Source organism: Adiantum capillus-veneris, chromosome 25, assembly GCF_014529385.1.
Source record: "Adiantum capillus-veneris isolate H3 chromosome 25, ASM1452938v2, whole genome shotgun sequence".
Classification (NCBI taxonomy): Eukaryota; Viridiplantae; Streptophyta; class Polypodiopsida; order Polypodiales; family Pteridaceae; genus Adiantum; species Adiantum capillus-veneris.
In genome coordinates, this window is record NC_140955.1 from 100478347 (window position 1) to 100500913 (window position 22567).

Genomic DNA, 22567 nt, shown 5'->3' on the forward strand with positions numbered 1-22567 from the left:
GATTGGCAAGTGGGGGTTGGAGATGAACATCACGCATCAGTCACGTTATTCTCCCAAAGAGAGAGAGAGAGAGAGAGAGAGAGAGAGAGAGAGAGAGAGAGAGAGAGAGAGAGAGAGAGAGAGAGAGAGAGAGAGAGAGGAAGAAGAAGAAGAAGAAGGAGGAGGAGGAGGCTATGGTGGTGGTAGCAAGCAAATTAGGGATGGAATCTGTAGCTTCGTCTTCGCTGGTTCCATCATCTTCATACGGCTGTCGGGACTCCATGACAGCCTCTTTGTCCTCTCTCAGGCTTGTCAGAGTCTCTAGGGATTCCCTTTGCATGCGATCCTCCTCAGCTGCTATAACTGAAGCTCCTACTCCACTATCAAGGTGCCCCGTCTTAACTCTATTTACATCAACAAGGTCATGCCCGTTCTCAAGGAGTTCCAATACGCCAATACTTTGCAGATTCCCAGAGTAGAAAAGGTTGTTGTCAACGGTGGCATTGGAGAAGGCTCTTAGAATGCCAAGGTCTTGGAAGATACCATAAAAGGCATGGCCATTGTTATAGGGCAAAGGGCTAACATCACTCGTGCAAAGAAAGCCATAGCTGGTTTCAAGATTCGTCAGGGTGTACCCATCGGTATAGTTGTCACCTTGAGAGGAGAGCTTATGTATTATCTTGGATCGACTGCTGAACACCTGGTGCTTCCTCATACACAAGACTTCCTGGGTGTCAATCCTTATAGCTTTGATGAGAAGGGGAACTACAATCTTGGTCTGAGAGAGCAGGGCGTGTTTCCAAAAATTAAATTTGACAACATAAAAAAGCCTAGAGGGATGGACATTGCCATCATTACCTCAGTAAAGACGGATAAGGAAGGTCAAAAGATGTTGACATTGTTAGGAATGCCATTCCATGTAGGCGATGTATCAACAAGGCCACCTACCATCAAAAAGAAGAAATGAAATTCAACGTCAAGGGTGCTAAGGGCAACGCTAAGAAGCCTGCTAAGAGTGGAAAGAAGAAGAAGTGAGGAATTAGATGTAATAGCTGGAGTTGACCCAGTTGGTTCTCTCTTTATTGGATGGAGGTTATAGCACAAAATCAACGTCCTTCCATCTTTCTAAATTTAAAGGTAAGATCTTCTTCTTGTATAAGTGTACTTTTCAAAAAGAATGTCGTCCCTCTAACACTGGAGGAGAAGCATTGGCATCCCTCCAACACTGGAGGTGAAAACATGTGATTGGAGAAAGGCACATTCTCTATGGTTTATAAAATGTGGGTGAGGATGGTGCCACCTCCCGGCCATACATTACGTATGGTTTTTTCATTTCTTTGCGGGCACAGCATCCCGTGCACATATTGCATCTCTTTGCATAGTAGAAAGTGCTAATCTTGAAACAATTTTGCTTGATACATCACCTAACTGTCAATTTCAATGACGTGGTGAGGTTGTGGAGGCTTGGGAGAAACTTTGAGAAGGGGTGCCTTTGGATCAAGCTCCATTGACAGATTAAATCAGGTACATTAATACTCAAGCTTCTAGTTTTGTTTTCTTCATTTCAAAACTACTACATTGATTCATACCATTAACACTCAAACCAAAAAGGCACACTAGTTTCATTTCCTAATCTCACCCTTCACTTATGCACTTAAGATGTTTTAAAAGGTTTTTCATTTTTTCAAGATTGGGGAGACCTAATGGCATGCTATAATAACATACCTTTGGGTCCCCCTTTCTTTTGAGGAGTTCACTAAGGTTGGGTGGTACAGAAAGCTCCATTCTGGCTACAATGTTTGTAGATACTATTTAGTACTCTAGAATAAGTATATGTGCGATAAAAGGTCTAGCGAAGACTCCGTCTATGGGTGGATGTAGGTATGATGTGCACTTCATTGATGACCATACAAGGTAGATATGGGTCTATTTTATGAAGCAAAAAAGTGAATTATTTATGCACTTTTAGAAATTCAAGGCTCTATGGTTGAAAAATAGAATAGGAAACAATAATTCTCAAATGAGTTCAACAATTTTCTAAAAAAGCATGAAATGAGGTAGTTTTCATATAATTATATTTCACAACAAAATTGTGAAGGAGTACGAGTGGAAGTGCGACGCGAGAGAGAGTGCGAGAAGAAGAGCACAACGATATGGTGAACTCGTTCTACTGTAATGTGTAGAGCATTGTGAGTTCTTATTAGGTTTTTACAAAAGAATGTGTGTACATACCTGGCGGCCCGCCCACTTACCTGGGCGACCACATTGGGATTTATACCCCAACAACCTCCCACTTAAAGTCCAATGTGGTACTTTAAGTGTGAGAGAAGCTACTATACAAGCTAATATACAAGAGATGTAGAGAAGTGATGTACTACCCTACACCTAACTGCTTGCGAAAATGCGCAAAGCTCTCTGAGGTAAGTCCTTTTGTAAGTAGATAAGCAGGATTTTCTGTGGTGTGAACTTTGACAAGATGAAGTTGCGTATCCTCAAGCATTTCCCTGATGAAATGATACTTCACATCCACATGCTTTGTCTTTGAGTGATAAACTGGATTGCGAGCCAATTGTATAGCACTTTGACTATCACAATATAACATAGGCATCTCTTCTTTGATTCCCAAATCTGTTACTAGTCGATTAAGCCAAATTGATTCTTTGCATGCCTCTGATGCTGCAACATATTCAGCCTCTGTAGTAGACTGAGTAACACAATCTTGTAATCTAGAACGCCATGATACTGCTCCACCAGCCAATGTAAAGACATACCCTGACGTAGACCTTCGGTTGTCTAAGTCACCTGCATAATCTGAGTCTGTAAAACCCTTTACACTTAGCTCCTGATTCCCATAGCATATACGCATACTCTTTGTAGCTTTCAGGTATCTCAATATTCCTTTCACTGCCTCCCAATGTTTCTTGCCTGGGTTTGACATGTATCGACTTACTACTCCCACTGCAAATGCAATGTCTGGGCGAGTAGCAATCATTGCATACATCAAACTACCCACTGCAGACGCATATGGAATCTTATCCATTTCAACCTGTTCTTCCTCAGACACAGGACAATCTTGTTTGCTAAGTTTCACATATGGTGGCAATGGAACACTCAATGCCTTTCCCTTCTCCATATTGAAACGTTGCAAAACCTTGTCAATATACTCTGTTTGAGATAACCAAATCAACTTCTTTGATTTGTCTCTCTCAATGCGCATACCAAGTATATGACTTGCCTCACCCATGTCTTTCATGTCAAACGATTTTGCCATCTTTGACTTCAAAGCTGAAATTTCTTCCAAGTGCTTGCCAACAATCAACATGTCATCCACATACAAAATAAGGATCAGCCAACTGCCATCCTTAGCCTTCTTTGTATATAGATAGTGATCGAACTCACTACGTTTGTAGCCTTGAGAAAGCATAAACTTGTGGAACTTATGGTACCATGCCCTTGGGGATTGTTTTAAGCCATAAAGACTCTTTAACAACTGGCATACCAAATCTTCCTTGCCTTTCTCAACAAACCCTTCTGGCTACTTCATGTAAATTTCCACATCTAGATCACCATGCAAAAACGTTGTCTTGACATCCATTTGGTGCAACACCAAATCTAATATGGCAACCAATGCAAGAGAGCATCTCAATGTAGTCATCTTGACCACCGGCGAGAAGACTTCATCAAAGTCACTGCCTTGTTCTTGCGTAAAGCCCTTGGCAACAAGCCTTGCTTTGTACTTTGGCTGACTATCATGAGTGGTGATCTTATACCTGTAAACCCATTTACAAGGTAGAGCCTTTTTGCCATGTGGTAATTTAACTAGCTTCCATGTCTGGTTTTTATGCAGAGCTGTCATCTCTGACTGCATGGCCAATTGCCAATTCCCGGAGTCCTTCATTTGCACTGCTTCCTTGTAACATGAAGGCTCATTGCAATCAGTCAGCATGACATAGTTCATAGATGGAACAAACCGATCAGGAGGTCGCGTGATACGTCCAGATCTACGCAAAATAGGTGGCTCAAGCTCAGCCACAACCTGTGGTTCCAATCTATCCTGTCCTTGCTCCTCTTGAGCCCTGACATTTTGTCTTGCACGTGCAGGTCCATCTTCTTGGAAGACAACTCTTCTAATCTCCTCAACCCTCTCTGGTTTAGAATGATATTTGGATTCATTAAAGTGAACATCATTGCTGCGGATAACCTTTCTGGATTCGGGATCCCAAAGTCTGTACCCCATCTCACCAGAATTACCATAGCCTAGAAAGATGCACTTTCTACTCTTTGGCTCAAGTTTGTTCCTAAATTCCTTTGGAACGTGAGTATATGCCTCACAGCCAAAGACTCTGAGATGCTTGATGAGGGAATTTTGCCTGACCATACCATCTCTGGCACTGAGTACTTCTGCAAAACCTTGCTAGGAGATCTATTTATAAGATGAACAGCTGTTGATACAGCTTCAACCCAAAACCCATTTGGCAGTTGTGCATTAGACAACACACTTTTGACCTTCTCTTGTATGGTCCTATTCATCCTCTCAGCAACACCATTTTGAGGAGGATTGTAAGGAGCAGTAAGTTCACGTTTTATACCTTTTGACTCACAAAAGTCCTGAAAGGCCTTTGAAACATACTCTCCACCATTGTCAGTGCGTAAGCATTTAAGCTTCTTGCCACTCTTATTCTCCACAAGTGTCACAAACGTTTTGAAAACACTAAACGCTTCATCCTTGTGCTTGAGAAAGTAAACCCATACTTTCCTCGAGTAATCATCTATAAATTTCATAAAGTAAGAAGCTCCCCCTAGAGATAGGTTAGGCATAGGTCCACACAAATCACTATGAACAAGTGCCAACTGTGTATCGCTTCTACTGCTTCTATGCTTATGTGGCTGTTGTGTTTGCTTACCATACAGACAATGTTCACAGAATTCAAAATCATTAAATGAAAAGCCAGGCAAATAACCAGAATGAGACAAGATTTCCATTCCCTTCTTGGACATATGTCCTAACCGGCTATGCCACAAAGAAACGTTCGGCTACTCGGTTACATTGATTACATTTTTAGAGACATTTGATACATAAATCATGTAAAGTCCTCCAGACTTTACTCCATGTGCTACTGTCATCAAACCCTTGGATATCTTCCACATGTTTTGTCCAAAAGTGGTGACGTAGCCAGCATCATCAAGTAAACCTGTGCTGATCAAGCTCTTTGTAATTGCGGGAACATGTCTCACATTCCTCAGCGTGAAAGAAGAGCCATTCTGAAACTTCAATTGAACATCTCCAACACCTAAGATCTCACATGTCTGCCCATTGCCTAGCCGAACATGATCTTTAGTGGTCACATAAGAGGTAAACCACTCCTTGTTTGGAGACACATGAAGTGATGCCCTTGAGTCTATAATCCAGTCACTCAGTGCATTTCCATTAGATGCTGTAAGAAGAGCTCACTCCATTGTATTCTTCAAGAAGTAGATGTCTCCTGACACTAGACTGTCATCCTCTGCAACAGTGTTTGTCACATTTATTTCTTGAATCTTCACTGAGGACTTGTTCTTCTCACCATGGTCTTCAGCTTTCTCTTTGCCTTTTTCTGCTTTCCATTCTCTGCAGTCTCTTTTCATGTGACCCTTCTTGCCACAATGGTAGCATTCTATGTCACTCTTGCCTTTAGCACTGCGGGACTTGCTACGAGATTGATTCCTCTTTCCACCTTTGTACTTTTCTTTGGTCCTTCCCCTAACAACTAAGGCTGTTCCTTTGCCTTTGTCCATTGTCTTTCTATTGGTTTCTTCAGTAAGCAGACTTCCTTCTACACCTGCTATGTTCAAACCATCTGGAGGTGCAGAATTACTCAAAGCTGTGCAAAAAGTGTCCCAACTTTCCGGAAATGTGATCAACAGGAACATAGCTCTAACAGGTTCATCAAACTTGACACCTTGAGCTGACAACTGACTGTAGATGGTGTTGAATTCATTCAGATGATTGGACATAGGTGTCCCTTCTTTCATCTTCAAGTCAACAAGCTTCTTAAGCCAGTATACCTGTGAAGCTGCACTCTGCTTCTCATAAAGATCACTCAGCTTTGTCCATGCTTCATAAGCCGACATCTCGTCTGCTACATTGAAGTAAACGCTTTCTGCCAAAGTCAGCATAATGGTAGAAAGTGCCAATTCATCCATTTTGCTCCATTCATCTTCGTCCATATCTTGTGGTTTTATCCCCTTGAGCTTTATAGGTTTTCTCTGCTTCTTCTGTACCAACATGTGCCAAATCTGCTTCTTCCACAATGGGAAATTGGTTCCATCCAGCTTCTTGATATTGTAAAGAGCAGTGTCCTGTGATCCAGCCATAGCCACGCTTCACAGTAGTTTACTTTCCTGGAAAAAATTCTGCAGAGTTTCCCCTGTAAACTGACCTCTGAACCAATATCAACCTGTCAAATGAACCAAGAAAGCTTCAGATTCTGCAGAAATTTCGGCAGAGTCTCCTTTGTAAGATGGCTCTGGTGTACTCAAAAACAGACCAAAAAACAGCTCAAAAACACTGTCTCTCTAATACTGTAAGCTGCGGGTAAACCTGTCCTGCACCTGTCCTGTCTCTCACTGTCCTGTCTCACTGTCCTGTAAGCATAGACTGCGACAATGCCTCAACGGCAGTAAAGCAAAGATGCAATCCCAACTGTCTAAGTCACAGTCAATACATCCTAGTTGCCTATCTAAGGGTGCTCGAGGGATCGCTCCAAGACCTGTATCACCGAAAGGATCTCAACATTCGAGAATCCCCCAGCTCAATAAAAACTCACTCGACCCTCAACAAAGGCTGCAGTAAATCTGACAATACATAGACTTCCCACAAAGTCATACATCCACAAATTTCCCACTATATGCTGTAACCGCTGCGGTGGTTGTTTGCTGCGTGACTCACAGCCAGCAAACCCTCAACAGACATACATCATCTCTGACAATACATCCCATGTGGAAGTACCTGCAATGTCAGGATGAAATCTGGAATATCAAGCAGCAAACACAAGCTACCTGATGAACTAGTGGATGTCCCCTACAGTCTGTGTGTAGATGCGTCCGTGTCGTATGTGACACGCCTCTAAGAACTGTGAGCCGTCCTTCGATGTGTAGACAACCACAAATCAACACTCTGGGAGTGCCGATATCCTTAGCACCTGCAGTGGTAGGCCGAAACCCCAAATTTGCTGAATCGAATTTGCACCCGCCGAGACCACGTAGTCGAAAATGGCCTACACAGAACTTTGTCGAAGCCGAACGGTGGCCGAGATGACCTCAGAATGAAATTCTGAGAACACCGAGCCCTTTGGGTGTTGGGAACAACTTTTAGGAAGAGACTTTTTTAATGCAAATCTTTTGACTTTTTGTTATTGGCCCGGGGGATTCACTCTATATATAAAATGGAACGCCACGTGCGAGCGGACAACTTTGATAAAACCCCTATATACGACTCATATTAGGGAATATGACCCCCCTTTCTACGCTTATACGACAATCAATGCAAAAAATTATCATACCCCTATCTTACATATAAAATTTAGGTCTCACATAATCTAGCTGAGTAGAACTAGCCAAAGAGCGTGTAGCATAGTGACTGACAACGTACTAAGGAACCACTTATGTTGATAACTAGATGTACTCTCAATGTGTCTTAGTTTGACTTTCAAACTATGTACCCGTTCAGCTTGCACTCTAGCCACTCATCCAATTCTACCCCATCTAAATTACTCAAAAAACATGGTCATATAGTTGTGCTAGGTTATTCGTGTAAATTTGCATTTATACAAACTCTTTATATCTTTCATCCCTCAACAAATGAATTATAATCACAAAAGAAGCAATCGATACAAAGCAGTGTTGGTTCTTGCATGGATCTTTGTAGCTATTGACTCAAAAGTTCAAGGGTAGACTCTTTTGGGAAGCAATGATTTCGAAACACAAAAACTTCCTCTCATTTTTTCCTTTTCTCTCCCCCCCCCCCCCCCCCCCCCCCCCCCCCCAATAAAATATGATACCCCCTCCCTTATTTTTAAGCTTATGACATAAATTATTGGGGGTCTACCTCTAACTTATACGCTTATGTAACTTGTAAAAAAACCCCCCTCCCTTGCACTTACGTGGTGCGATATGTTTTCCATGGTGAATCCCCTGAGGTTATTGGCTTGATTCAATTTACTCCAAAGGCATTGTTCCCATGGCACCAAGGTCCTTTTAAAATGACTTTGGTTCCCCATCCTTATCCAAGGTTCATTCCCACACCACTCAAGCCTCACACCTATTTAGCCTCAATCAAGAACCTCTTTCCATGGGTTATTGGCTTACTCAGCACGAAACCTTGTCTCCATCACACTACACATCCGAGGCACTTCAAGAACTCAAGCATAATAAAAAGACCCTAAAAGCCCAATGAGCCTTATAAGCCTTGTATCTCCTCTTGCAATGTATGTTCTCCATTATGGAGATGTTATTTCACTTATGTTGCACAAAGAACTAGACATTGTCACATTTAAATATGGTACGATCTTAGGCTCATGAACACAATATATGCTCAACCGTTTTGAAATGCTATGCATGCAATGCCTATCAAGGTGTTTAACATTCATAAAATGCTTCCGTATTAAGGTGTGCCCTCATTGCAACAAGAAGGGACAGACACCTAGCCAAAATAATTCTAAAGATTCCAATGGCAATGTACATGTTGTAGAAGAATAAGAAGAAGAAGGAGACGTCAACATTGTCTACTATGAGGATGTATTGTAGTGGATTTCAACACTACCCCAAACCCAAAGTTTGGTGGTAAGGCCTATCCTCTTGCATTAGATTCATCTTAAGAGCTATACGTAGTTATCCACCAATGTTACCCATATTTGACTCTTGATTCGAAACCATGCTTTTTATGTGATCTTTAGCTTACGGAGACTTCTATTAGGATTAGCCTCTAACATATTTTTCACAAGTTGAAGGTTTTGATGTTAGTGGAACCCTTGTCCCAATAACTTGCATGACCATTATTTGCAAAGTACTTATATTTTTTGCTTTTAATTTAAGACTTGGCTTATTTTATCAAATGGATGTGAAATCAAGTTTTTTAAATGAACGTCTCAAGGAGGAGGTATATGTAGCTCAACACACAGGTTTTAGTTGTCCCATTCAAAAAACAAGATTTGTAGCTTTAAAAGGATGCTTGAAACACTGAGAAAAAAGGATTTATTTATTCTAGCTTCCAAATTTAGAGGTTTCCATGTGAATTGCATGGTTTTGGGTTGCCGATTGCCAACAAGTTCGCAACCCTCAAGCCATGTGAAGTGGCTCTTGATCGTCAACATAACCAAAAAAAGTAAACAAGGACTTAAAAAGTAAACACGGACTGGGTGCTTACATAGGGCTTTCAGGCCTGGGAGTTGGGCCACACTGGCAAAAAGGTGTTGAGGTGGAGCTTGAGTGGCAAGGAATTTTGCATCCCCCTTTGGGTGACTCAAGGGTGAAATTTGAATTGGTGGGTAATGGAAAGGGGGTGGGGGTAGACCTACCTTGGTGAATCAAGAGGAAGGGCGAGTGAGTGGGGATGTTGGGAAACTAGGGGCAACACAAGATGTCCATGGAGTAAGTGTGCAAGGTTGCAAGGCTTCCCGAGCTAGGGGCAACAAAGTCAATTGTGTAAAGATTCCATCAATGAGTGAGGGAACATGGTACATTCTATGCTCTCTTTGCTATTTCTTTTTGTGTTTGTATGCCAAATGCATGAAGGGAGCAATGTGCGTTTTTACTATTGGGCCAAGACGACTTTAGTGGAGATGTCATAGTATTTAGTCCATGCTATGCACGATGGAGTTGATGGTTATATTAGCTTGTGGATGACAGCCATCGGTCCACACCTTTCACTTCCCTTTAAAGGTGAATCCACCATATCCTCAAAGCCAACATGTCCTGGAGGGCTAGATTTCACTAAAGGAGGACTCTGCTGCTTGAGAAACTCAAGCTATACTCGCGTGTCTACACGTGATGCAAAACGAATTGAGGATCTTGTCGTTTGGGGGTTAATGCACACAATTTGGGGGACTAGAAGTGCACAAAGCTTGTGTGTGTGCGTGTGTGCGTGTGTGTCTGTGAGATTGGCATTATGTTTGATCCTCTCTATATTCACAAAAAAAGCATATTGCCATTTACAGTCATCTTCTTGGAAACAGGGACACTATAATAGGGTATGGAATATGAATAAAGGTATTGCATGGTAGCGCCACAAAGTCATGAAAGTGTGGCATGCTAATCTTTGTTTAAAAGAGCGATTGTTTATGTGGAGATGTATCATTGGGGTTCTCCCGACTAGTAATTTTCTTTGCTCCAAAATACTGGCTTCCTCACAATGTGTTCATTGTGGTGCCAATAGTGAGAATATTCCACATTTATTATGGTTTTGTTTTCATTCGCAATGGTTTGTGGATTACATATGTACACGTCTGTGCACTCGTTTCCCTGGGATACCTTTTGGTTGATATTTCTGGCTTTTTGGAGAGCTCCTATTAACAGCGGCTAACACAGGCTACACCGAATACGCATCAAGCGGGAGATATGCTATGTATGTGACTCAATACTTCCCACTCACTTTGTATAAGTCTTGGGCTCACTTGGAGTTCCAAAGTTATATGTGCTAGTTAGAGGGCTCAAGCTTAAACCCATAGTAGAAGGGATTGTGGTGAAAGCCCTTAAAAGGAAGCCTTTATGCAAGGAGGCTTCATTCTTGAGTATTCACTCTTGAAGATCCACTTTTGAGAGCTCCCTCTCTCATGAGTGTTCACTCTATGGCCTAACCTTGAGCTTAATGTCCATGCTTAAGAGGCTAGTGCTAATCCATTTGTAATTAGAGTAAGCTCTTCTTGATTAATCTAATTCCTATTTTCTCATTAGTCTACTTCTTCTCTATATTTCATTCTGTCATGGAGTAGTATTACACTCTCATTATTCTAGATTTCAGAGAGGTATGTACTTCTTGCTTTTAACCACTCCTATTCTTCTACAAGCATTTGATTTGTGATATTTAGCATCACTAATTAGGTTGATTAAGTTGGGTCTTAATCTAGCAATTAGTGTGTGTGCCCTATTTTTTGCTTGTGTGTAGATAGGTTTTATGAAACTCTAGCACCATTCACCTCGTGTGTGTAGCTATTGATAAAGTGCCGTGATTGACTTGTGGTGATTGGAGAGGCCAACACCAATGTAATTAGTGCGTGTTTATCATTAGTGTGCTTGGGGTTTCTAGTCTATGGTAAGTCGGACTTCGGTGGACTTGATGTGTGTAGGAGTTGATTGATTAGTGATAAGAGTAGGTTTAGAGTTAATCTTGCCATGGCTAATCTCTACTTGCATTGGAGAGGTGATCTCTTGAATCCTCTATTTCTATTCATCCGATGCTCGTGCTTCCATGCCCTAGCCGGGTTTCCGATCCACATATTTGATAATTTTGTGTGGGTTGCGATTAGGTCATTGCTACAACACCTCCCAACATTTGGCGCGTTGCCGAGGATCGATAACCTAAGCTAGTGAGTTTAGGATGTGTAAAATAGAGTATTTTCACTACTAATTGCTCAGTTTTTAAGTGTGTGTAACTCAATTTTGGTTTGATTTGATGATTTTGTGCATGAAATTGATGCTAATGTTGAGTTATGAATACCCCAAACCCCCAATTTCACTAATTTCATACTAACCCTTGCTAATTTCGCTTCATTTCCCTGCTAATTTTCACTAATTTTGACTAAATTTGCTAACCTAACCGCTAACATTTGAAGTGTAATGTATGATTAATTCCCTTTTAAGAGGTGGAATCATCACTCTAATCAAGTTAATTATACCAATTTATGCTTAATTTGATGATTTGAGTGTTTGATTTTTGGCCTACAATGGTCAAATTTTGGAGCCAATTTGATGGTGCACACACTTGTGTGTGCAATGATGCGTCTTCGCGGGGAGCAAAGGAATAGCTTGGAGTGTAATTATGATGTAAGTGCACTCACTTTCTTATGTCAATTTTTGATTGATTAATGTGGTTCAATGTTTCTAATTTTTTGCTAAAATTAGGTGTGTAACTCAATTGACCTACACTTTGCACCTAATTTGATACACTTGGAATGAAATTGATGGTCAAATTGTGACTAATAAACCTTGTGTGTATCAAAATAATGTTGAATTCTCATCAAGAATTCATGTGTGTGAATAAAAATCATTGTGTGTGTAATGCACCAAAGAGGGAAAAAACTGTCAAAAAAATCAAGTGTGTGCGCACTAATCTTGAGTGTGTGCATGCATATAAAGTGATGGAATTGATGGTATATGAGTATGCAATCATGTAAATGATGTGTATGTTAGGCTAATTCAATCATTGGATAAGCTTAATTGCCAAAAAATTGGACAAAGATTGAGTGTGTGTGCCTATCCAAGACCACTTGATTTTCTATGATTGATGGTCAATTAGGGCACCTAAATAATTTTTGATTGTGAGATATTCATAAAAAGTGTGTGAAATCATTATGTGTAAGCCTTAATGCATTGCCAATTGAGCCAAATTTGATCTTTTGTGCTTAATTTTTGAGTGTGTCCATTGGTTGATTGGGTCAAAATAGTGTTAATTTTTTAGAAATTAAGCATGTATGCATTCACTTATGCTTGATTGAGTTTGTAATTTGTATAGTGCAATGAGGAATTGATGTAAATTATGTATATAAATTTGGTCTAAATTTGGGTGTGTATGCCTACTCAATGGCATTTGATTGGGAGACCAATTATGATGATTGCAAGACCTAAAATGGATGGTGTGCATGTGTGTATCATTAACTTGGGATGATTTAATTGGTACATGATTAAAAATGATTTTATGTATTACCATCATGATGTATGACCGGATATGGCAAAAATGCACTAATGTGTGTGCCTACTCAATAGCAATTGATATCCAAATTGGGGATGAATAGTTGGTCTTTGTTGCCAATTGTGATGATTAAGACCTAAAGTTCGATACATGTATGATCTATTGAATTGAGATGACTTAATTGCACACAATTGAGAATGATTTAATGCACTACCGCTGCATTGAAGCCGAATTGATTAGACTTTTATTGATGTAATCGAATATGTAGGGCCATAAAAACCAAAATGACAAGCCGATTTGATTTGAATGATTAGGGCTTTTGAATATGAGCAATTACTTTTGCACGAGTAAAAGAAAAAATTGGATTTGAATGAGCAAAGAAGATTTGATTACTCATATTGTGTATGAATTGATGTATTGAGAATCAATTTTGAGCATAAATGGAAAAATGGGCGAGAGTAGATTGATAGTGTGTACAATTTGATGAGAATTTTGACCATTTTTTACATAAAATGCGTTTTGCAATACCAAATTGATTGGACATGGACAATGGTCACTCAATAAAGTCAAGAGAGGATCAATTACCAAGGGAATAAAGTGCGTGTACAATTGGAATTGATTGGAAACGTGGAAGGTCAAGTATATATAAATTTGATTAGGTCAATTTTTGCGTATCATTCTTTTTGATGATTTGTTCTTGAACTCACATACATGCACACTTAATTGGTAGTGAAAAAAAAAACTCACACTATCCCTTTACCTCTATCTCTTGTGACTTCCATGTAGTGTCCATTCTCTCTTCTCGATTGAAGCCGCGAGAACCCTCTCTTAAGGGATTTTTTTGAAAAAAAAAAAGCTTGTAATTTGGCCTTTGTGGCTCGCTACAGTCCACAACCCACCGAATATGGCACATGACTCACACTCCACTTGCCTGGCTCGATGCTCGCTACACCTCAACACACACCCACATACATGCTGACCTGGACCCCACCCCACCCAATGGCTTAGACCCCACGCACCCACGCTCGGACCTGCAAAACACACCACAACACACACACACACACACACACAAAGTTGCAAACTCTTTTGCTCTTTTCATGCTGGATTTCAACACGCCTTCAAACACACACACACACACACTTCTCCTTTAATGTCTCTGTAGGATCTATGCTGCTGGAATCACGTACCATATCGGCTCACCATTAAAGAGACCCCACTGATCACCCCAACTCTCGCAAGGTATACCGCATTGCCGCCTCTGCTCGCCATACTAGACACGTACTCTTTATGCTCTCACCCCATGCCCCACCAAAGCTGGAAGAGGTGCCCTTGAATACTTTGTCGCCTGGCAAAATACGACCTGCTGCTCCTCGGTCCTGGCCCCTTGTGGAGAGCTGACGAACCCACAAGGTGCTCGTGCTTCACCTTGCAATTACCCAGAGATCGCATCCATTAAATTCAATCAAGTTCAAAAATCTTGAGTCAGATTAATCCTCGTAAGGGTAGTCTCCCATAGGCGACTCTTCAAAAACCTAAAACTTTCATTTTTGGAGCCCATGGGCGGTGGCTCATTTTGACCCATTTCGTCTCGACCTTCACTCACATTTGAGTGTTACCGAATAATAAATGGCCATCACACCATCACACACCCACTCACAAGCTGTGTCTTTCTTGCCCTCTCTCCCTTAATTCATTGTAGACAATCGCCAGAACAAGAGAAAATTTTAAAATTTTGTTTTGCATGAAAAACTTGCTATACAAGAGCATGAGGGACATGAGCATTTTGTGCAATTCCTCGAGATGATTCGAACATTTTTTGTTTGCTTTTTATGGGAAAAAACTTGCTACATAAGAGCATGCGGGCATTGATTGTGTGTGCCTATATTGCAACATTGAGAATTTTGCATTGAGATTTTCAATTGAGCATTATTTTAGTGCTTTTTTCTCATTGCACTAAATGCCAAGCTCTTTTATAAATGCATGAGGATTCACTTATGAGAGCCACATTAATGATGCAATCATGCTTGATGGAAAGGGTGCATTAAACTTTGGGTTTGGTATTGCTTGTTGCATTTTTGTTCTTGATATTAATGTAAAATCATTGCAAAGCACTAACACCAAGCTTATTTGATAGCCATTAAGATAGCATTACAAATTTTGGGGTTGTGATAGATTGTGCATTTTTTAGTGCTTACTTTGAATGACAAATGCTTTCATGCACTAATAATTGAGCTTTATTTTGAAGGGTTGTGGGCAACAAGAACTCTCATTGATCCAAGAAGGGGTCATCATTGCAATATATTGCAAAATGTGGCTAGATAGAGCCATTCCATTTCTTTGAATCAAAAGTTGTATACATGCTAGCTCATAGCTTGGTCAAAAGTGAAAATGTTTTCATTTTGAGCTAGTGTTTGCCCAACTTTTTTAAGAGCTTTCAAGTACAAAATTTGGCTATTAAGAGCCATTCATTTTGATGTCATCAAGTTGCGGTCATCTCTAGCTCATAGATTGCTCTAAAATTGTAAAACTTCACGTGAGCTAGTTGTTAGCCAACTTTTAAAAAAGCTTTAAATTGCTATCGAGAGCCACTTCATTTCATTCAAAAGTTGCATTATTTTCAGCTCTTGGCTTGTTTTTAATTTCATATTTCATTGAGCTAGAAACTAATCTACTTTGAATCATGCATGAGAGATTGTAAAAAATTGCAAAATGTGCTTATGTAAAAGCATTTTATCTCTCTCATTGTTGATGTGTATGTATAAATTTGCTACAAAGAGCATCATGTGCTTAACCAAAGGTATTTTTTTCCCTTTAGCAAATTCAGGTATGCAAGACCCTATCTTTAGGTTTTCATTAATGTTTTTTTGTGCCTGCTTTTGGATTTCAATAGAAGACCTTTGGAGCTTGTGTTTACACTTAGCTTCAAAAAGCTTCTTTTGCAAAATAAAAAGGATCAAGAGACTTCTCTACACAAATGGGATGCTTGCTCAAGGATGCACAAAGAGCATGAATAGGTGTAATGCTTCCATGATTTTTCTCTTTTGTTCATCTCTCCATTCTCTATGCTTGGCTTAAGTAATTTTTGCTTCTAAGCTATGGTTCTTTAATGTTCAAAAGCTAAGCATAATAAAGTTTCAACACTTTGCTTTGTGAAAATTAACTCATCAAAAAATTAGGTTTTATGTGTGCTAATCATAGGTAATTGGCCTTGACCTTAGGTTAATGTAGGTTTATTTCTCATTAGCCCTAGACTCTTAGTGATGTTACATATACATGTGGTAGTGATGTGTGTGAACACACTAGGACTGCCGGGGCATTTTTTCCCTCTTTAGGAGGTTTTTTTCCCCGTGCATTGTATATACGCCCATCACTCTAGGGCTATCTATCTTTCCATTGCACACTAAGTAACACACTCTCTATTGTGTGCCTTGAGCTTCCTTCGTCTTCTCCAAGCTGTGTGTGTTTTCTCTGCAACCCTAATTCCAACAATTGGTATCAGAGCAGGTCACGTCCTCCCGGGCCTAGTCGCCAGCTGCTCCAGTACACGCCTGCTCACTTGCTCCGATTTCAGTGAGCTTTGGCGAGCGTTCGCAGGTCGACAAAAATTTTGGGTAACCTCGAAGAGCTTGGTCAGCTCATATTTTCGATTTGGGCTCATTTCGGCCTCCGTTTCCACTACAGGCAGTATTGCACAGGCTATTTCGTCATTTTGTGCAAAATTTCTGTCAGTGCCGTTTTCTGCATAACAGGTGCCTTATAGTCTTCTACGGTTTGTGCTATATAGCACAGGTTGTTTTCGCTCCGTTTCTCCCATTTTCGGGCAGTTTTCACATCAGGTGCAACATTTACCATGGCTGACAACAACAACACAGATGTGTTCAAGATGTTTGTTGCTGAGGACAGGTTGGATGGGGACAACTACCCTATGTGGGCTTATATGATGCAACATGTTCTTGTGTCAAAGGGTGTCTGGAACATTGTGTAGGGCATTGATGTACGTCCTGGTTCTGAGGATGTAGGCGATGTTGAGGATGTTGCAGGTCTTGCTGCAAGGATTGCAGCTGTTAGAGTTGTTTTGCCTACGCCAGAACAAGCTCGTTGGGATGTTAAGGATGCGCATGCTCATGCATTGATTGCATTGTCTGTGAAGCGCACCATTCTTCCTCACATCCGTTCAACAAAATCTGCAAAACAGGCTTGGGATATTCTAGCAGCTCTTTATGCAAGCCGCAATGAGGCTAAAATTGCTTTGCTGCGTAAAGAGCTGGAATCAAAGATTATGCATGAGAAAGATGACATGGACACTTTCCTTGCTAGTGTCAAGGATATCAATGAGCAGCTTATTTCTACAGGTGAAGTCATTTCAGACAGTTCCCTTGTGCAGACTGTTCTTGATGCCTTACCAGATTCCTACTAGACTTTTGCTAGTACTTGGAGACTGATGACCCAAGGAAATCCTGAAGTTGTCAAGTTTGATGCATTATGCACATTGCTGTTGCAAGAGCCACTTTCTAGAAAAAACAGGACTAGGCAGCGTGCAGTTGAACAGGCTTTTATTACTTCTCAAAGAAAGGGTGGTAACAGTAATGCAGCCACTTCTTATGGTTCTGCTGCGAGTGGCAAAAATTCTATTCCTAATGCTTCAACTGGCAGCACTTCGTCTGGAAATTCTGGTGATAAGGGCAAAAAGAAGATGCGTTGCCATTATTGTAAAGCCAATGATCACTTGATCAAGTCGTGTCCTAAGTTGAAGGCCAAAGAGGCTAAGAAGAAAGAGGGTGGTTCCACTGCAAATGCTGGTTCCACTACAAATGCAGCCATTGTTGAGTCTTCTGTCAAAGGAGATTGGTTGCTGATGTTGATGCAGAATGGGCTTTTAGCGCAGAGTGCACTTACAATCCTGCTGTCCATGATGCATGCTTGTCAGTTGCTGCAGATTCACATGTGTGGTATTTCGACAGTGGTGCTACAAAGCACATTACCTCACATCGTGAATTGTTTACCTCTCTTGAGTCTGTCCCTCATGGGAATTCAATCACTTGTGCCAACAACGCCTCTTATCCAGTTCAGGGAGTTGGAAAGATTGTGCTCACTGCTGCTAATGGCAGTTCCTTCACACTTGTTGATGCACTTTATGTACATGGGATCAAGAAGAATCTCTTGTCTGTATCCGCACTTGCTAGACTTACACTTGTAGTCAAATTTGTGGATGACAGATGTATAGTTCATGATCTCAGTTTTGGTGATGAAATTGTTGCATCTGGCCTTTTGTGCCGTGGGCTGTATAAGCTCACTTTGTATGAAAAGTGTGGACAAAATTTTGCAAATGCTGTTGCAGATCCAAGGGCTATTTCAGATGCAAAACTTTGGCATGCACGTTTTGGTCATCTAAATTTTGCCAGTTTGCTGCGTTTGTAGAAATCTGATATGGTTGCTTCTTTGCCGCCTCTTGAAGCACCTGTCAAACATGTTTGTGAAGGCTGTATTTTGGGTAAGATGCAGCGTTCTAAATTTCCAAAGGATGGTTCAGTTTGGGCCACATGCAGGTTGCAGCTTGTGCATAGTGATGTTTGTGGACCCATGCAAACTCCGTCCTTGGGCAATTACCTGTACTTCGTGACTTTCATTGATGATTACTCCAGGCATGCATGGGTATTTCCGCTTAAAGCGAAGTCCGAAGTTTTTATGTGCTTCAAACAATTTCTGGCTATGGCTGAAAATGTCTCGAAATGTACTATGGGCACCCTCCGTTCCGATCGAGGGGGGGAGTATATGTCTCATGAATTTAATGCATTTCTGGCTAGTCGTGGGATAAAACACCAATATACAGTGCCTTATACACCTCAGCAAAATGGTGTTGCTGAGAGGAAAAACAGGTCACTGACGGAAATGGCACGATGTATGGTCAAAAGTCAAGCTTTGCCGCATTCTTTTTGGCTTGAGGCCATTATGTGTGCCACTTATGTACTTAACAGGTGTCCTACGAAAGCTTTGCAGTCTATTACTCCATATGAAGCATGGCATGGTAGAAAACCTTCTATTGAGCACATGCGTGTTTTTGGCTGTTTGGCATATGCTTTGGTGCCACAAGTGCAGCGCAGAAAATTGGATGATAAGGCTGTCAAATGTATTTTTGTTGGTTATAGTGCTGAAAGCAAAGGTTACAGGTTGTACCATCCGCAAATAAAACGTATTCTGGTTTCTCGGGATGTAGTGTTTGTGGAAGATTCTGTTCAGCCCTTGCTGTCATGTACTAGAGACAGTAATGTAAGCTCACAGGACATTTATGACACTTTGTTGCCTCTTTTCAGTGGTAGAAATACTAATGTAAGTTCCAATGAGGCAAATGTACAGCCTATGGGGGTTTCTGAAAATGTTTTAGATCACCCTATTACTGATGCAGATGTACATGATGTACTTGATGAAGAAAGGGCTGAAAATGAGCAGGCTAGAGGTATGCCAAAATGGCTGGTGCACACTTTGCGTGACAGTAAATTGGATGCACCTTTCTCTAGTCGTACTCGTTCAGGCTCTCGCCATGCATCTTATGCATCAGATTGTTATGCTTTGGCTGTGTCTAGTTTACATGATGTTGAGGAGCCTCTGTCTTTTTATGAAGCACAGAATTCAGAAAATTGGATGGCTACCATGCACTCAGAATATGATGCACTTATAGAAAATGACACATGGACTTTATGTGATTTGCCTCCTGGCAAAAAGACCATTGGTACGAAGTGGGTTTACAAGTGGAAACGCAAGTCGGATGGTGAGATCGATCGCCATAAGGCTCGACTTGTTGCAAAGGGTTATGCAAAGCAAAAAGGCATAGATTAAAAAGAGACTTTTGCTGCCACTTGTCGTATGACTACTGTGCATTTTCTATGTGCATTGGCAGATCATTTTGGTTGGGATGTACATGAATCAGACATTGTTACTGCTTTCTTGAATGGTGACATATTTGAGGAAGTTTATGTAACGCAGCCTCGCGGTTTTGTCATAAAAGGACAAGAGGACAAAGTGTGCAGATGTAAGAAGGCTTTGTATGGGTTGAAGCAATCTCCTCGTGCTTGGTATGAGAAAGCTGACACTCATTTGGTCAAACAAGGCTTTCGTAACAGTCCAACAGAAAGCACATTGTATGTAAAGCGTGAGGGTGATGTACTTCTCATTGTGGTTCTTTATGTTGATGATTCGCTGATCACTGGACCAAATGAGAGACATATTGCTGAATTTAAGACTGATTTGAATGCTACTTTCAAGATGAAAGATTTGGGGCTGTTGCATCATTACTTGGGTATACACTTTAAGCAGTGTGATGGTGGTATTGCCTTGTGTCAAAAAAGTTACATAGAGACATTGCTATGTAAGTTTGGACTTGAGGATTGCAAACCTATTGCCACTCCCATAGAAACAAGTTTGAAGTTAAGTCTACATGATGTTGGCGATCCTGCAAATGTCACTCTTTACCAAACTGTTGTTGGCTGCCTCATTTATGTATCCAACACGAGGCCGGATATTCAGTTTGCAGTCTCACAGGTCGGCAGATTTATGCATAGCCCAGGGTCTAAGCATTGGCAGGCTGTCAAGAGGATTTTCCGCTACCTTAGTGGCACTTTACATCTTGGCTTGTTTTATCCCAAGGGGGGATCATTGCCGCCAGACTTACATGCTTTTTCGGACTCAGATTGGGCTGGTTGTTTTGACACGCGAGTGTCCACAAGGTGGTTTTTGTTTCATGCTTGGCAGTTCATGTATATCATGGTTGAGCAAGAAGCAACCTACTGTGGCCACTTCGAGTTGTGAGGCTGAGTACAGGGCAGTCTTCACAGCTATGGTTGAGTGTGTATGGCTTAGACGCCTTATGGCTGATTGGGTGTTGGAGAGGACATTGCCAACACTATCTACACTGACAGTCAGAGCGCATTGGCAGTTGCGAGGAACCCAGTTTTTCATGCTCGCACAAAGCACATTGAGGTGCATTACCACTATGTCAGAGAGAGGCTCTCAACAGGAGAGATCAACTTGGCTTATGTGCCAACACAGGACAACCTTGCAGATCTTTTCACAAAGGCATTGTCTCGTGAGAAGCTTGAAGCTTTCCGCAAAGCTTTGGGCTTACTCCCCTTTGTGGACTGATCGTGTCCTCAGGGCATGGCACTTCCCTTTATTGATGTGCCAGCTCTCGTTCACCGCATCACTCCATGGGGGATTTGTTACCATATACATGTGGTAGTGATGTGTGTGAACACACTAGGACCGCTAGGGCATTTTTTCCCTCTTTAGGAGGTTTTTTCCCCCGTGCATTGTATATACGCCCATCACTCTAGGGCTATCTATCTTTCGATTGCACACTAAGTAACACACTCTCTATTGTGTGCCTTGAGCTTCCTTCGTCTTCTCCAAGCTGTGTATGTTTTCTCTGCAACCCTAATTCCAACAAGTGATAGTCTTAATACTGCATTCATTTTTAACATGACCTAGGGCTCTAATTAGGCTTTAGTCCTTTAGTCCAAATTGCCATTAGCATCTCATATTGGAAGAAACAAAAAAATGCTAAAAAATGAACCAATGAAGCAAAAAAGTGTCAAGAAAAAGTAGCAAAAATGCTACTAGGCACATGAAAGAAAATTTCTATGTTATGTTGTGTCTTTGTGAGGCCTAGCACCTTATTAGTACTTGGCATGCAAGGGGAATCACTTTGGCTCGCTTGATCAAGGCCCTAAACCGATGCCCTGGGCTGATAGGGGTTAGCCGTCGACTTGGTAGGCTAGTAGGCTTTTGGAACACCTTCTTGAGGGTTCAAGAAGCCGACAGTCGCACCTAGACTTGCCTTGCGGTGGTAGCCTTGTATTGTGCTTTACTTTTTTCAATGAATGACAAATACAAAACTCCCATGAGCTTCAAAAAGCTGTGACAATGTACTAATAGATTATGAGATTTTTTATAGCCCGTAGACATGATAGACTTGAATGATTTATTAACATTGGTCACATAGTTTTTAGGTTAGTAGGTTTATGAACTTGCATTAGCTTAGGGTCATAATTGATTGCTTGTGTTTCATGAATAAAACTGAAATTTCAAGTGGTTTGATCTTCATGATAGTTTAGGTGTCTTTTTTGCTTTTTGTTGTTTAGTTTTTTACTATGATTCACCCATCTTTTAGAAGCAAAAAATCACTGCATGATTGTTCATTGTGCTTCATGTTTTTATCCTTGTTGGCCTTTGATGCTCATTACTTGTTCTTATGTTTTGCAGCTCAACATTTCTTCCATGGACTTGCTTTCTACCATGTCACTGTGTCTTGCTTCACCGGCACACGAGGACGTGCGCCAAATTAGGAAGGGGGGAATGTTAGCAGCGGTTAACACAGGCTACACAGAATATGCATCAAGCGGGAGATATGCTATGGATGTGACTCAATACTTCCCACTCACTTTGTATAAGTCTTGGGCTCACTTGGAGTTCCAAAGTTGTATGTGCTAGTTAGAGGGCTCAAGCTTAAACCCATAGTAGAAGGGATTGTGGTGAAAGCCCTTAAAAGGAAGACCTTATGCAAGGAGGCTTCATTCTTGAGTATCCACTCTTGAGGATCCAATTTTGAGAGCTCCTTCTCTCTTGAGTGTTCACTCTATGGCCTAGCCTTGAGCTTAATGCCCATGCTTAAGAGGCTAGTGCTAATCCATTTGTAATTAGAGTAAGCTCTTC